Below are 14,661 nucleotides of genomic sequence, written 5' to 3'. Positions count from 1 at the left end.
TGAATAAGGGAGGGAATGACTGGGCAATTAAGTAATGGGAATGAAAGAGAGGAAGAAGGAATACAACATTTCCAAGATTGTTGATCGTGCCCTTTTTTCCCCCCTGGAAAATTAATAGTCATGAGGGCAAAGACTATGTCTTATTGCTGCAAATATTTGCTGACTTAATGAATAAACAAATGATGACCTCATTATTTTGAATAAATATTTATTCATGTTGAATTAGTATTTCTGAAAACTTTGGGTTTTTCTATTACAAGAAATTGATATTAAAGAAAATACAAACAAGCAAGATATAGGAAAAATTAATAATCCCACACTCAGAAATAACCACTGTTAACTCACTGTTACTAAATTTTCACACCTGTTTGTTATTCATATATATTTCCTAGCAGTAAATATTCAACTATAATATACTTTAATGGCTGAATAAGTATTCTACTATAGAATATAAGGATGTACCACAGGCAATTTCTTATTTGGGAGTATTTATATTGGTTCCTACCAATTTTTTTCTACTGGTAAAAGGAACAATCTAATAGTTAAATTTTTGCCTTACTTATTTCCTTAGGATGCAGTCTTGGATGTGGATTTTCTGGTAGGGTCTTCATAACAAGCCTATTTATCTTTATTTTAGGCCTATTTCTAACAGGCTTATTTATGTGAATTCTTATTCTAACCTGGATTGGAATCAGAAAATTGGACAGTGTTGCAGGTACTGATTGATGCAGGCACACTGACAGCCACAAAAGTGAGAACTGGTAAGTAAAAGTCCTTCAAAGGAATAATGATGTTTTAAAAACTTGGAATCAAGTACACTTTTCATGGGTACAATAAGAAATGATCCATCAGCTGAGTAACAGGATATAGTGGTCAATTCAGAAATATATATTTAAATTAAATAAAAACCTCTATGAATAATCTACATTTGTTGGCAGCATCCGATTTTAGGAGAACTTTTAATAAAATAATGAATAATCACCAAAATCACTGCTCCTCAGATTTTTTCACAAAAGTATGGTTAATAGCAGAGAAGAGTGAATAATTGCCCTAGAAGCTTGGTCCCAAGATAGTTTCAAGTTTCATGTTTTGTCTTAAATTTGAAATGAATGTGCATTATATACCATAACAGTCCTATGGTTAGTATAAATATAATGCTTATATTTTTTTTCCAAAATCTCTGAGTAAAATTGGTATCTAAGAAGTGATCCATTTTTACTCAGTGGCTTTTAACACCCTGGCATACCACAAGTTCCCCTTGCCCCAAGCTGGATTTTCAGAGGCTATTTCATGGTTGGATAATACACTGCTTTTCAGTTCTCTCTTACAATTTAGCCAAGGCTATTTATAGTAGTATATGGCAGAGAGTAGTAGATTAATTGATGCTTACCCACTTTGAACCTGAGAGTATTATAGAAACTCTGAAAATTCAATATTTTGCCAACAGACTGCACTACAAGAAAGGTTAAAAAAAGTCCTTCAGACAGAAGGGAAATGATACCAGATGGACATACAGATTTATACAAAGGAATGATGAGCACTGGAAAAGGTAACTACATGGGTAAATATGTACTTTTTTTTCTATTTAGTTTTCTTTTAAGATAATCAACTGTTTAAATAAAAGTAATAACAATGAATTACAGTGTTTACAACATGCATAAGTAAAATATATGACAGCAACAGCATAATGGCCAGGAGGGGAAAAATAGAAGTATATATTTGCTGTATGTGAAGTGGTGTAATATCACTTGAAAATAGACTGTGATAACTTATATAGACTACAAACGCTAAAGCAACAAGTAGAATAACAAAACAGTATTAGGTAAAAAGCCAACAAATGAGAAAAAAATGGAATAACAAAAAAGTTCAATCCAAAAGAAGGCAAAACAAGGAAAAAACAATAAGCAGATGGAACACAGGACAGATATACCAAAGAGAAAATAGTAAGATGATAGACTTAAATCTAATCATGTCAATAATCACATTAAATGTAAATGATCTAAAAATATTTATTAACAGGCAGAGATTGTCAGATTGAGTAACAAGCAAGATCCAACACACTTTACATACAAAACACAAAAACATTAAGAGTGAAAGGATAGAAAATGATATACCACGCTGATGCTGACACCAGTCTAAAGAAAACTGGTATGGCTATATTAATATGTAGAAACAAAGTAAGATACCAGAGCAAAGAATATTACCAGAGATAAAGAAGGTCATTTCATAATAATAAAGGGGCCAGTTAATCAGGAGTTTATAACAATCTTAAATGTTTTTGCCCCAAATAACAATAGGTTTAAAATACATGAAGCAAAACCTGATAGAATGCAAGGTGAAACAGAGAAATTTACAATTATAGTTAGAGATGTCAGTACTTTTCTTTCAATAATTGCTAGAACAAGTTGAACCTTAGCAAGGATATAGTAAACTTAAACAACACTATCCACCAATATCACCTAATTGACTTTTCTAGGACACTCCACTCACAATAGTAGATACATATTGTCTTTAAAGTGTACATGAAATATTTACCCAGAATGAGCATATTCTAGGCTATAATGAGCATATTCAACAAACTATTGCCTTAGGGCCAAATCTAGTCTGGATTTGGCCTACGAACTAAGAATAGTTTTAACATTTTTGAAAGATTTCTTTAAAAAAAATTGACAGAGATTGTGGCTCATGAAGCTGAAAATATTTGTTATCTGACCCTTTATAGAAAAAGTTTGTTGACCTCTGTTTTAGATCATAAAACATGTCTCAGTACATTTTAAACGATTCAAGTCATACAGTTTAGGTTCTGATCACAAAGGAATGAAATTTGAAATCAATAACAGAAAGCTAACTGGAAAGATCCCCAAATACTTAGAAACAAAATAACATGCTTCTATATAATACACTGATTAAAGAAGGAATCAGAAGTGAAATTAGAAAGTGTCTTGAACTGAAGGAAAATAAACGTAGAACATATCAAGTTTTGTATAAATGAAATGCCTATATTAGAAAATATAAAAAATATGAAGTCAATGACCTCAGCTTCCACCTTAAGACACTAGAAAAGGAAAGCAAATTAAACACAAACACACAAAAGCCCATGAAATAATAAAGATCAAAGTGGAAATCAATGAAATGGAAAACAAACATCAATTGAGGATATCTATGTACTCAAAACCTGGTTCTTTGAGATCAGTAAAATTGATAAATTTTCAGCCAGACTGGTCAGGAAAAAAAAAGAGAGAGAAGACACATATCAGGAAGACCAATAATCAGGAATGAGAGGGTGAATCATTACAGATTCTATATATATTTAAAGGATAATAGAATATTATGAACAAATTTAGGCAAAAAAAAAAAAAAATCAGCAACTTAGATGAAATAGCTAAATTCCATGAAATACATAAACTACTGAAGGTCACTCAAGAATAAATAGATAACCTGAATGGTCACTTATCTATTGAATTATTAGTTTAAGATATTCCCACAAAGAAAATTGGGGTCCATAGGGCTTCACTGACAAATCCTTCCAAACATTTAGGGAAAAAAATAATCCCAATTATACACAACCTCCCAGAAAAGTGAAAAGGAAGGAATCCTACCCAACTTGTTCTTTGAGGTCAGCATTACCCTGATATCCAAACTACACAAAGACATTACAAGAAAAGTCAGGCCAATCTCTCATGAACATAGATGTAGAAATTCTAAACAAAATTTTATCAAATAAAATCCAACAATATATAAAAGGGTAATATTATTATTGGGTGGGGTTTATCCCAAGAATACAGGATTAGTTTTAACATTCAAAAATCAATCAGTATAATTCACCATGTTAAGCTAAAAAAGAACACCTGATCATCTTAATAGGCGCAGAAAAAAAATTTGACAAAGTCCAATATTCATGCCTGATTTTAAAAGTCTTAGTGCACTAGGAATGGAAGGGTGCTTCTTCAGTCAGATAAAGGATATCTACAAAAAACCTACAGATAACCTCATACATACGGGTGAAAGACCACATGCTTTCCCCCTAAGATCAGGAACAACACAAGGATGTCTGCTCTGACCACTTTTCTTCAACATACTCAGATTGGAAAGAGGAAATAAAACTGACATAATCTTCCATCTATTCCACTTGGTGGAATTGACAAAAAGCTACTAGAACTATTAAGTGAGGTTAGCAAGATTGTAGGATACAAGATCAATATATAACAATCATTTATGTTCTATGTTCTAGCAGCAAACAATTAAAAATGGAAATACAAAAAATACAGAGCTTTTACAATAGCATAAAAATATGAAATACTTGTGAATAAACCTGACAAAAGGCATGAAAGACTGGTACACTGAAAACTGCAAGTATTGCTAAGAGGAATTAAAGATGACTTAAACAATTGGGGAGATTTACATGGTTCATAGGTGCATATTGTTAAGATGTCAGTTCCCCCCAAATTGATCTAAAGGTTCAATATAATCCAAATCAAAATTCCAGTAGGCTTAAAGAAAAAAAAGAAGCTGATTCTAAAATTCACATAGAAATGCAAAATATCTGGAGTAGCTCAAATAATTAACTTTTATTTGTTTACTTATTTACTGCCTTTAGGTAACTTTTGGAGGCAAAAGAGTATTAGTTTAAAAAACTGGCATTGGAATCAGATCTGAACTCAAAATCCTAGCTCTGCCCATTTACCAGCTACATTGTCTTGAAGATGTAACTTAACTTGGGCCTCAGTTTTGCCCATCTGTGAAATGGGTGAAAATACTTACCTCATGGAGTTGTTGTATTGAGGTAATCAATATTTGAGCACTTAACACAGTGTCCAACATACATTATGTACTGAATAAATGTTCCATTGTTAGCTACTATGAAGACACTTGTACATATTGTGGAAATCCAAAGCCATATTAGATTAGACAGTGATGAAATCCTAAACATAGTTTATGATATAATCTTCTGTTTACAGAAGTCATATCACATAGATTCCAAAAACTCTTAGTTCAAGGAGTGTCAAACTTGATCCTTTCCTATTTAAAGAAAGATGTAGGGTAGCACATTCTAAAATTGAACCTTCTTTAAATGTGGTTTTCTATTTATATAGTTCCATAGCCAAGATTTGCTTTGGGACTGGAAATTCATGTTGACCCTGACAGTTTTACATTAAACAAACTCTACATTTAAGGGCTGAATAGTTTGGATGACTTGTGTTAATGTATCTCTTCTGTTTTTTGAAGCCATAGCCTATATCCAAAAGTACCACAGTCGATGAAAAGTTGTAGGTATTTGTTTTGTTTGATGAATGAATGAATGGTTATTGTTTCTCTCTGGCAATCCAAACCCAGAGCGACTTAAAAAAAACTACATATTTGCCTATTCCAGTAAACATCTATCCATTATCAATCTAGTTTTAAATTACTTCATTTTCCACATCCCTTAGCAATTATTTATTGTTTGTACTTGATTAATGTACTCATGTTACTTTTCACATATTCCCATACCTTTTTCTGTGTATATTGTGTTTTAAACTAAAAGATAATGCCTCTAGTGTGCAATAGTTTATGTGCTGCTCAGCAGTGCCTCAAGTGCTGCAAAAAGGTAGACTCTCAATAGATGAGCAGGCTACCTCCTTTTGAAATATATTCTCTGGGTCACTGTGATCTGCCTTGAAAGGGAGTTTAGATACACAGGTTCTGTTTTTTTGTTTTTTTGTTTTTGCTATTTCACTCATATATTGTGTGACTTTGAGTAATTCCTTCAGTATTCAGTTTAAGAATAAATTAAGAAACAATTTCCTAAAGAAAAACATTTTAAAGTTACAAAAGCATCTACATGTTGGTACCATTTCCCTAGAAATATTTAATGTAGTATGAAAGTCTGGACTGGTCAGTTTTAATCTTTTCTTGGTATTTCCATAGAAATATCCATGTAGCAGAGACTCTGAAATAGCATTATATAGAGAATGTTATTACTATAGAAAGAACCATAATTTCTTCATAGAAAAGAGTCAAAGATAATATCCTGGAGTTTTGCAATACTTAAGCTACTCCTAAGTTGTCTCACAACGGAATTAATGTAGGGGAACACATTCAAGGAATTGCTGAGGTTCAGAATAAGAGTGTACAAAGTGTAAGAGTGTTTTCTATCATGGATTTTCAAATAGTTAAATTAAGAGTCATTCACTCTCTGGCCTCTTTCTCCATTTACCCTGTCTAATGGCAACAATAAAGTTGTGCAACCTATAGTATACATAAAAGCAATTTCTAACAGTGCCAAACCAATAGCAGTTTCTGGGTCATTTCCATTCCTTCCTCCATGAAAATGTACAACATTTAGGTTATTCCACATATTTCCCCCACACCCCAAACTGTTAGGTTGCCAAAGAAAAACCAATCAGGTTTGCCTTCATGTAGTCATTCTAAATACATGTAAAATCAGACATTAACTTGAAAATATGAGGGGAAGGAAAACATCAAACCATAGAATGGAGTTTTAGTTTTACTGACATTTATATATCACACTTCCTGTTTATGATTTCAGAAGTGCAACCATGCAGAGCTTCTATTAAAAACCGAGTAACTGGGAACAGTTTGAGGATTACAACGGCAACTTACTCAAAGGAAAAAAAAACCACTGAACTTACTGCTTGTGGAATTGCTATCTTTGTTGTGTAAAAAGTTGAATATTTTTTAAACATCATTTACTAGTAGTGTAATTAAAAGGGAACTTGATGGCCTTGCGCCTTTAAAACAAGCAGCCCAGTCATGGTCTTAGTTCTGAATTTGACTAGTTGATGCGATAAGAAAAAACAAGCCAACCCCTTCCTTTCCATATATATTTATATATGTGTGTATGTGTATAATAACCTAAATGTTGTACATTTTCATGGAGGAAGGAATGGAAATGACCTAGAAACTGCTGTTGATTTGACACTGTTTAAAATAGCTTTTATGTATAGGTTGTAAAATTCATTGCTGTCCAAAGACAGGGTAGATGGTGAAAGAAGCCAGAGAGTGAATGACTCTTAATACACATATATGTACATATGTAAATAAAGGTAATTCTTGCAAACATTTGCTTTTTCCTCCCATTTTGAAATTTCAGTTGGCTGTTGTTATGCATTAATAAACAATTAGTTCTGCCTAAAGGAGGGAAAGGGTAGAGGTGAATACAATTCTTAATAAGAGGCCTTTTCTTCCACTATTAACTTGTTCTATTTGGAGCATAACTATATGAGTTAATTTAAATTTGTGACCACTTCAGAGTGTGTGTGTGTGTGTGTGTGTGTGTGTGTGTGTGTAGATTGAGAGCACCCAAGTGGGCATTGGCTGCTAGCTACACATCAAAAATCCATGTTCTCACTTCGTGGCCATACAGATAAAGCTTATTCCCAGCCTCCCTTGCAGTTAGCTGTGGATTTGTGACTAAGTTACAGCCAATGGAATGAGAGTGGAAGTTATATGTGCTACTTTGAGTCTCCACCCCTAGAAACTCCCCTTAATAGAGAAGACTCCCCAGGGAGACCTTGGAACTTTGGTACTGAAAACCTAGGTACTGAAAGACCTTGAAAACTAAGTATTAAACTACTTGTTTATTTTAGCAAGAAACAAACTTGAGCCATTATACATTTTGGGGTTATGGCAATTAGCCTACCCTAAATTAATTCAATATACAAAACTTACACTTGCAGTGTCCCTGTTACACTGAACTCCTTGGCACCATTGACATTGTAATGCATATAAATGGCATTTCGGAAGCACAATCAAGAGGCTACCGGTATGGGTATGTATGGATGTATATAAATGTTCCCCCCAGGAGTTGTGCAACACTGCAGCTCTGCAAAAGGACCTCTAGCTTCTCCCTTGGGTTTTATTGCGTAGGAGCATCAATTTGTGCAAAGGCACTTCCCTTTTGTGTCTGTGGTAATAGATTAAGGTGGAATGGATCACTCAACCAGAATCTTAAGGGGGAACTGTATACTTAGAATCCAAATCAGATCTCTTTCTTGGATCTGTTCAATTGTGTTAGCTACATATTCTGCCTTTAACCATTACCCTCTGGCATGCATTAGGCCAACAGGGAGTGTTAGGAGTCCCTGTTCCCTCAGCCACTCAAGTTTACTGCTGTGGGTAACAGAAACTTTTTTGGGCTTCACTTTCCCTATCTGTAAAATGAGACAGCTGGATTATGTGACCCCAAAGATCCCTTCACTAAAATTCTACTATGTATGACTACAACGTCCATAGCTATTGGTAGAAATAATTGTTAATATGAATGTTCCTTTGGATTCCAAGTTGATGCTGTACAGGTGCTTAAAAGTAACTTGAAGTTTTAAGAAAGATGTTTAACTTGCACCAATTTCACAATAAAAGAGGCAGAACAGAGGTTCTACTCTTCTCCCAAGTGAAAATTATTAAATTGAAAAGATTTTTAACTCACTCAGGATATTTTTAAAATTATAAAGCAGTGTACCACCTCTCTGATCTCTTTACTCAGTGGGTGCAGTATCAAAGCTAATGCAGAATGTGACATTTATTGAAATACCACAAAAAAGTAAAAAAGTAAATCAACAGATTGTGTAGTTGTTCACTGAATTTACCAGTTAAAAACCTTAAGTTTTACTATGCCTAATTGTATACTTATGTTCTAATGTTTCAATGTAATAACAATTAATACTACCTACATACAACAAGTTCAGGATCATGGCAAAATCACTAAAGTCATACTTCTGTCATAGTCATAAACGTATGACTTAGTGCTAAGTCACATTTTTTGTTATAGGTGACAGTAATGAATCTTTACCTGTTTGTCTGCTGGTAGAGATTTAATCTCATGGATTTCAGCTTTGGTTGAAGCTAAAAAATATACATTATCTGGACTTGATGGAGTTGGCTTTAATTCACATTCTGTTGCTTCAGGGGAGCTGCAAAAGTATGGAACTTGCTCAGGGATGAGACTGTTTTAGAAAGGAGAAAGGACAGGCTGTATATCATTGTCCAAAGTGGAGGTTTTATGTTAAGAGAAAGCCATGTATAGGCTGGGGTAGATAAGAAGAGATACAAAAAAGTCACAGTAACTTTTTTACCCACAAAAGGAGCAAGGCAGAGAGCCTGCAATAGTATTTTGAATACTAATAAACAAGTATGGATTCTAAATATCCTTAGATAATTGCAGACATTGGGAAACAACGTTTAAAATGAAAGCATAGATAAATAATTTTTAGTATATCCATATGTTGGAATGCCATGGAGATGTTAAAAACATGTTTTCAAAAATATTCAATAACATGAGAAAATAATCATTATAAGCTACAAATCCTTTATTGCTATTAAACAGGAATCAGTCTTGTTCTTTCCAACCTTTACATTCTCCTCACGCTATTTCCTCCCTATCCCCAGTATAAATAGGAGCACAATGGAAGAAACATTTTAAGGAGAGTTGCATAGACAGTGAATTTTAAAGTGAAGGGATTTTAAAGTGAAGGGATTTTAGAGTTTAGTCAAAATTTATCATTCTGCAAAGGAAACTGACCACAAGAAAATTAAATGTCTTGCTTCTAGCATTGCCACTTGCTAAAACCTGGGTTTCCTTACTCCCCAGATTTGGCACATTTTACCTTCTACTATAACACGCTACATCTGAGACTGGGTCAGACTAGAGAGAGTACTGAAGGTCAGGCCAAAGAGTATGAACTTTATTTTAGTCTGTCTTTTTTTTTTTTTGGAGGCAGTGGGTATAAGGCACAAGGGAATGACAATGATCAGAATCATAAAATATCTGTTGAGATCATCTATTTCCTAATAATCCTAAATCTGTAACTTTTTCTTACTCAGTACCACTTTAAAAATTCTTGGGAGAGTACTCAAATCATTTCTTTGTCTCACATAAATAATGCTGAGTAATAGACATGACTAGATTACAACCTTTAACTATTTTATTTATTTGTTCATTTGCTTTTGTCTGTTTCTTCCACTAGAATGTTATCTTCCAGGAGGGCAGGCCTCTGTCTTTTTGTTGACTCCAGCACCTAGCAAGTATTTGACACATAAAAGATGTTCAGTATTTGGTGAGTGAATTAATAAATGACAAGCTTCTAAAAAGCAGTAATCCTTTATTTACTTTGTCTAGACTTCTTCTGGAAGTTTTCCCAAGTTTCGCGATTCCATCACCATTCTCATTTTTAATTTTAGAATTGGATGAATCTGCTTTATTCTACTTATGCTCTGCATTTCAGTCTAGCACAACTGAACTAGTAATTCTGGCACTCTTAAACTCTTGTGCCAAATTTGCTAAATTTGAGAATGACCTTGACCTGTAATTTTATTTAGATTTTTATCCTTAGATGAATGAGTACACTTACACCATGAATTAGTGGTGTTATGTGTGAGATTAAACTGAAGATGAGCCAGGAGACAACACTGTTGGATGAGCATATTTGGAAATAGGAAAAAAGAAATGGTAATACCTTGAAAAATAGAAGCATTAGGCTGAATTAAGTATACATTTGAACTTCTATCTCAGATTAAGTGTAAGTTTCAAACCTGACAAAAAAGAAGTAAATAATATTTTGAAGAGTGGATTTTTCCTTAAAGGTTATTAAAATAAAAACAAAACAAAAACACTTGAGCCTAAATTTAAATACTAATCTCAATTTTAAAAGGTAGGCTTATTTTCAATATAAATGTATACAGAGAATTAAAAGAGATTTTTTTTTTAACAACAAAATTTTTACCAGATGGAAGAAGCTTAAAAATATTGGCCTTTTAGCCCATTTCTAGGAATTTATCCTAATTTAGGAAATAATCTGAAATGCTAAAATAGATTTATGCATAAAAAAGCTCACAGCAACGTTATTTATAAGAAAGTAAGGAATATAGCTTAAATGACCACTTAAGGAAACACTACTCCACACAAGGATCATTATGCAGCCATTGAAAATGTTTCTAAAGAGTTTTAAATAACTTGAGGAAACATTTCTGATAAATTGTTATGGAAAAAGGCAGTGTACTCAAGCAAACAGTTTAAACTACATAAGCTTAAAAAGCTTATGGAAATATGTCAACTGCAATAGTCAGTTACCTCTAAATAGAGGAATTATTGGTTATTTTTTCCTGCTGTCCTTTTTAAAATATCTTCTTTATTTCAGTTAAACATATTTTCAAATTTGTCTTCACTTGCATGTACTACTTTTGTAATCAGAAAAAGAAACCAATTACTTGGCATAGATACATGTTTATGTCCCAATGGTATGTTTTCTGTATCATAACATGAGTATAAAGACTGTTGACCAAAAGAAAAGTTTGATATTATTTGAATCCAAGTAATGTAGTTTCCAAAACAAACACTGATACATATCCTATAACTTGTAAAGCTGTGATGGTTTAGTACAATTTACTAATTATTTTGACATGGCAGGCTCTCAGTATGTTCACTGATGATGGAGATGGTTAGAGAAGGGATACTTCAATTAATTTACCAAGTTCCTTGAATCCGTCAGTTAGCAACTCTCTAACCAAGAGATTAATGGTATAGTCTGATGTCAAAAAGCTGTCCATAAAAATCTCCCTTAGTTCGGGTGGTACATGTTTGCAAACTATTATTTTGTACTTCAAAAAGAACAGTCTCTTACAAGCTAATTTTTTTTACAAACATAAGAGGGAGAAAAGTTTTTTCTTACTTTGTTTATATTGGCAAGCTATGAGCTTCAAGTAAGATTCTCTGATCTGACACCACCAGTAAAAAAGGTTCCTTGTGGAAGTAATGGCAACTATACTTACCTTGTAGGGTTGCTGTGTTTTAGAAATCATGTATGTAAAGTGCCTAGCATAGTGCATGGTGCACAGGCATTCAGTAAACGGTGGCTATTATAATAATACATAATATTCTTATGACTTATCTGTTATGTTACTATATATATGGTGAAATGAAAAAATGTGCAGTGTAGTCTATTTAAAAACATTTATTCTAGATTTTCAGATAAAGGTGGGGAATGAAGGCAGATCACAAAATCTTTCTCCCCAAATACTTCACCAAACAGTTTACACACAACAAAGAACAGGTAAATAACTCCTTTAAAAACATCACCAAAAGTAGCCAGAAAAAGAAAATGTCTGCAACCTAAGCCAACAAAAGGCCGAAATAATACTATTATTTCAAAATAAATAAATTTGGAACATCAAGAAATGGAATAAGCATGGCTAGGAATCAAATTCTCACCAAAAGGAAAGTCTGGCCATCCCAGCACGTTCCCTGGTCAACTCGAGTTGATTATGCCTCATCTTCTCTCTCCTAGGACTCTCGCATTTCCCGCTCCTCACTTCACACTCTCATTTTATTGATAAATAGAACCTGTCACAAAAGAAACTCATATTTCCCTTGCTGTACCTATCAACCCACCGTCATCTGTACTCATTTATACTCTCTTTTCCTTAAAAGGGTCAGCGTCCTTGCTCTTATGTAAGGCAAGCCCCTCTACTTGTGCCCCGGATCCCATCTTTTCTTGTAGAGTCAAGGATTCTGCTTCTGTGATTATCATCTCTATTTCCTGCATCCTCAGTTTCTCACTCTTTATTGGATTATTCCAATCAATAAGCATACTGTAATATTTCCCAGCCTAAAAATACCATCACCCTAGACCTCATATCCCCCTCTACTTACATGGTGAATAGGAGCCCATTTTTCTGTTCCCCTTTGTAACAGACTTTTAAAAGATTGTCTAACTTGGAGTTTCCACTTCCTCATCACCATACATTATCTTTTTAGTCCATTCCAATCAGGATTATTGTCTCCACAGCTCCACCTAAACTGCTCTAGCTGACATCACTAATTACCTTCTTGCCAGAACATTATTCTCTTCCCAAATGTCTGGAACTCCCAGATATATTCCTCACACTTTTTTTCTTCTCCATCAATATTCATTCCCTCCTAGGTCATCTCACCCAATTTTTCTGGTTTTAAATATTGCTTGTATTCTTAGAACTCCTAAGATTTTTTTTTTTATCCCTAATACCTCTTTTTGAGCTCTGACCTCATATCCAGCTGCCTGCCCAGAAACTACACTTAGATGTCTAATAAAGACCTCAGAGTTAGCTCATTCAAAATAAATATATTTATTTTCTTCTTCCCCTCAATTTCCTTCTCCCCAAGTTTCCTCCATGTCAATAAATGACATTATTTTTTTACCCAGTTGCTCAAGACAAAAACCTAGAAATCATCCTTAGTTCTTCTTTGTGCCAGTTATTAAGCTGTTATCTCTTAGAATAAACTGTAACATACTATGCTCTGTGATGCTGGGACTGGGACTCTCTGCAAACTACTACTATTTCTACTTCATCAGCTGAATCCTTGCTACAGTCCGTCAATAAGGGGCATTAGAAAAAAGACTAAAGGTCAAGAAGAGGGGAAAAGAACTTGCTCCTCCTTGTTAGCTTTCTGCACCTGCCAGCACTGCCGCAGGTATGGCCCTTCACCCTGACAGCAGCGGTTTGACCCAAATTTCAACTATCTTCCACTCACCTAGAACCAGCCCCAACATATGCTCTCAGAGGTACCAGCATCAAGTGGGCAGCAGCCCCTCACCGCCCCAGGTCAGAGCTCCAGCCCTGCCAAGCCTCCTCTCCTAGCTCCTGGGTTCTAGTAACTTAGGGTCTTCCCACATTTATCCAGGACTAGGGGTAGTAGCTACTTCCTGAAGTTACTCTATTGTCTCACTGTTCCCTTTTTCCTTTTCCAGTTCAACAGCATCTGTTTGACCAATTCGTTATATTCAGTTTATTGCTGTTGAAATAGTTAGTAGCCAGAGTGAGTCCTCTAAAGCAAATACCATCTCCTTGCTCCTCATCACAGTTAGATAGAACAAAACTCAGTCTTCTCTCTAGGGCCTCCAGCTCCTTTTGTGACCTGGCCTATCTAGTTCTCTAGTCTCATCTCTTATCACTTTCTGGTTACTTATTTGGTTCTAATCATTCTTGAACACACCGCTTTTCTACTGCAGAGCAAGCCTTTGTGTTTTCTCTTCTCTATATCTGGATTGCCCAGGTCTTTGCCTAGCTCCCTGCCTAGCTTCATATATGTCTCTTCTCAAATGTCATCTTAGGCCTGCTCTCACTGCAGTATCTAAAATGGACAATTCCTTCCCCCACCCCTCCATTTCCTTACCTTAGTTTCTTCTAATTGTCACTACCTGACATTGTGGTGTTTGTTAACTTCTCCCTCCCCTATCCTCAAGTAAAAGCTTCATAGCTTCATAAAGGCAGGGATGTGATCTTATTTACCACTGCTGGCACTCAATAAATTCCAGTTGACAAATGAATTTAATAAATAAACTGCAGTGAATGCAGAAGAAAAGTGGACCAAAGTAACTGCAAAGAAGATAATATGCAAGTGAGACAAAGACAACATGAAACATAACCTGATTCAGCTCCCTGAGTACATGATGCAACAAATGAATCAGAAAAAGCACTTAAAGATGTAATAGAAGAGAGTTTCCACAAAATCATGAAACAACTAAGTCTGCAGAATAAAATGTTCAAAGAAAAATGGACATAATATTCAGTATCAAGGCATATACTGGTTGAGTGACAATAAAGAATGAAGGAAAATCTTCAGACCTCTGGGCAAAAAATTAAATAACTTATAAGAGGGAGGAAATCATGCTGGCCTTAGACTTCCTC

General features: G+C 34.4%; 1 long non-coding RNA gene across 1 annotated transcript in view; it reads left to right on the top strand.

Annotated features, from left to right (window-relative positions):
- The window catches only part of LOC105066160 (uncharacterized), a 258,888-nt gene that overhangs the window by 11,475 nt on the left and 232,752 nt on the right, over positions 1–14,661 (top strand). The window contains exons 3-5 of the long non-coding RNA XR_006723496.2: positions 638–761; positions 1,448–1,549; positions 9,966–10,055. This is a non-coding gene — a long non-coding RNA (uncharacterized LOC105066160). The remainder of the gene's footprint in view (positions 1–637; positions 762–1,447; positions 1,550–9,965; positions 10,056–14,661) is intronic.

The sequence above is a fragment of the Camelus bactrianus genome, chromosome 14 (assembly GCF_048773025.1).
Source record: "Camelus bactrianus isolate YW-2024 breed Bactrian camel chromosome 14, ASM4877302v1, whole genome shotgun sequence".
Classification (NCBI taxonomy): domain Eukaryota; kingdom Metazoa; phylum Chordata; class Mammalia; order Artiodactyla; family Camelidae; genus Camelus; species Camelus bactrianus.
Note: the sequence above shows the minus strand (reverse complement) of the source record. Positions and strands in the feature narration are given on the sequence as shown.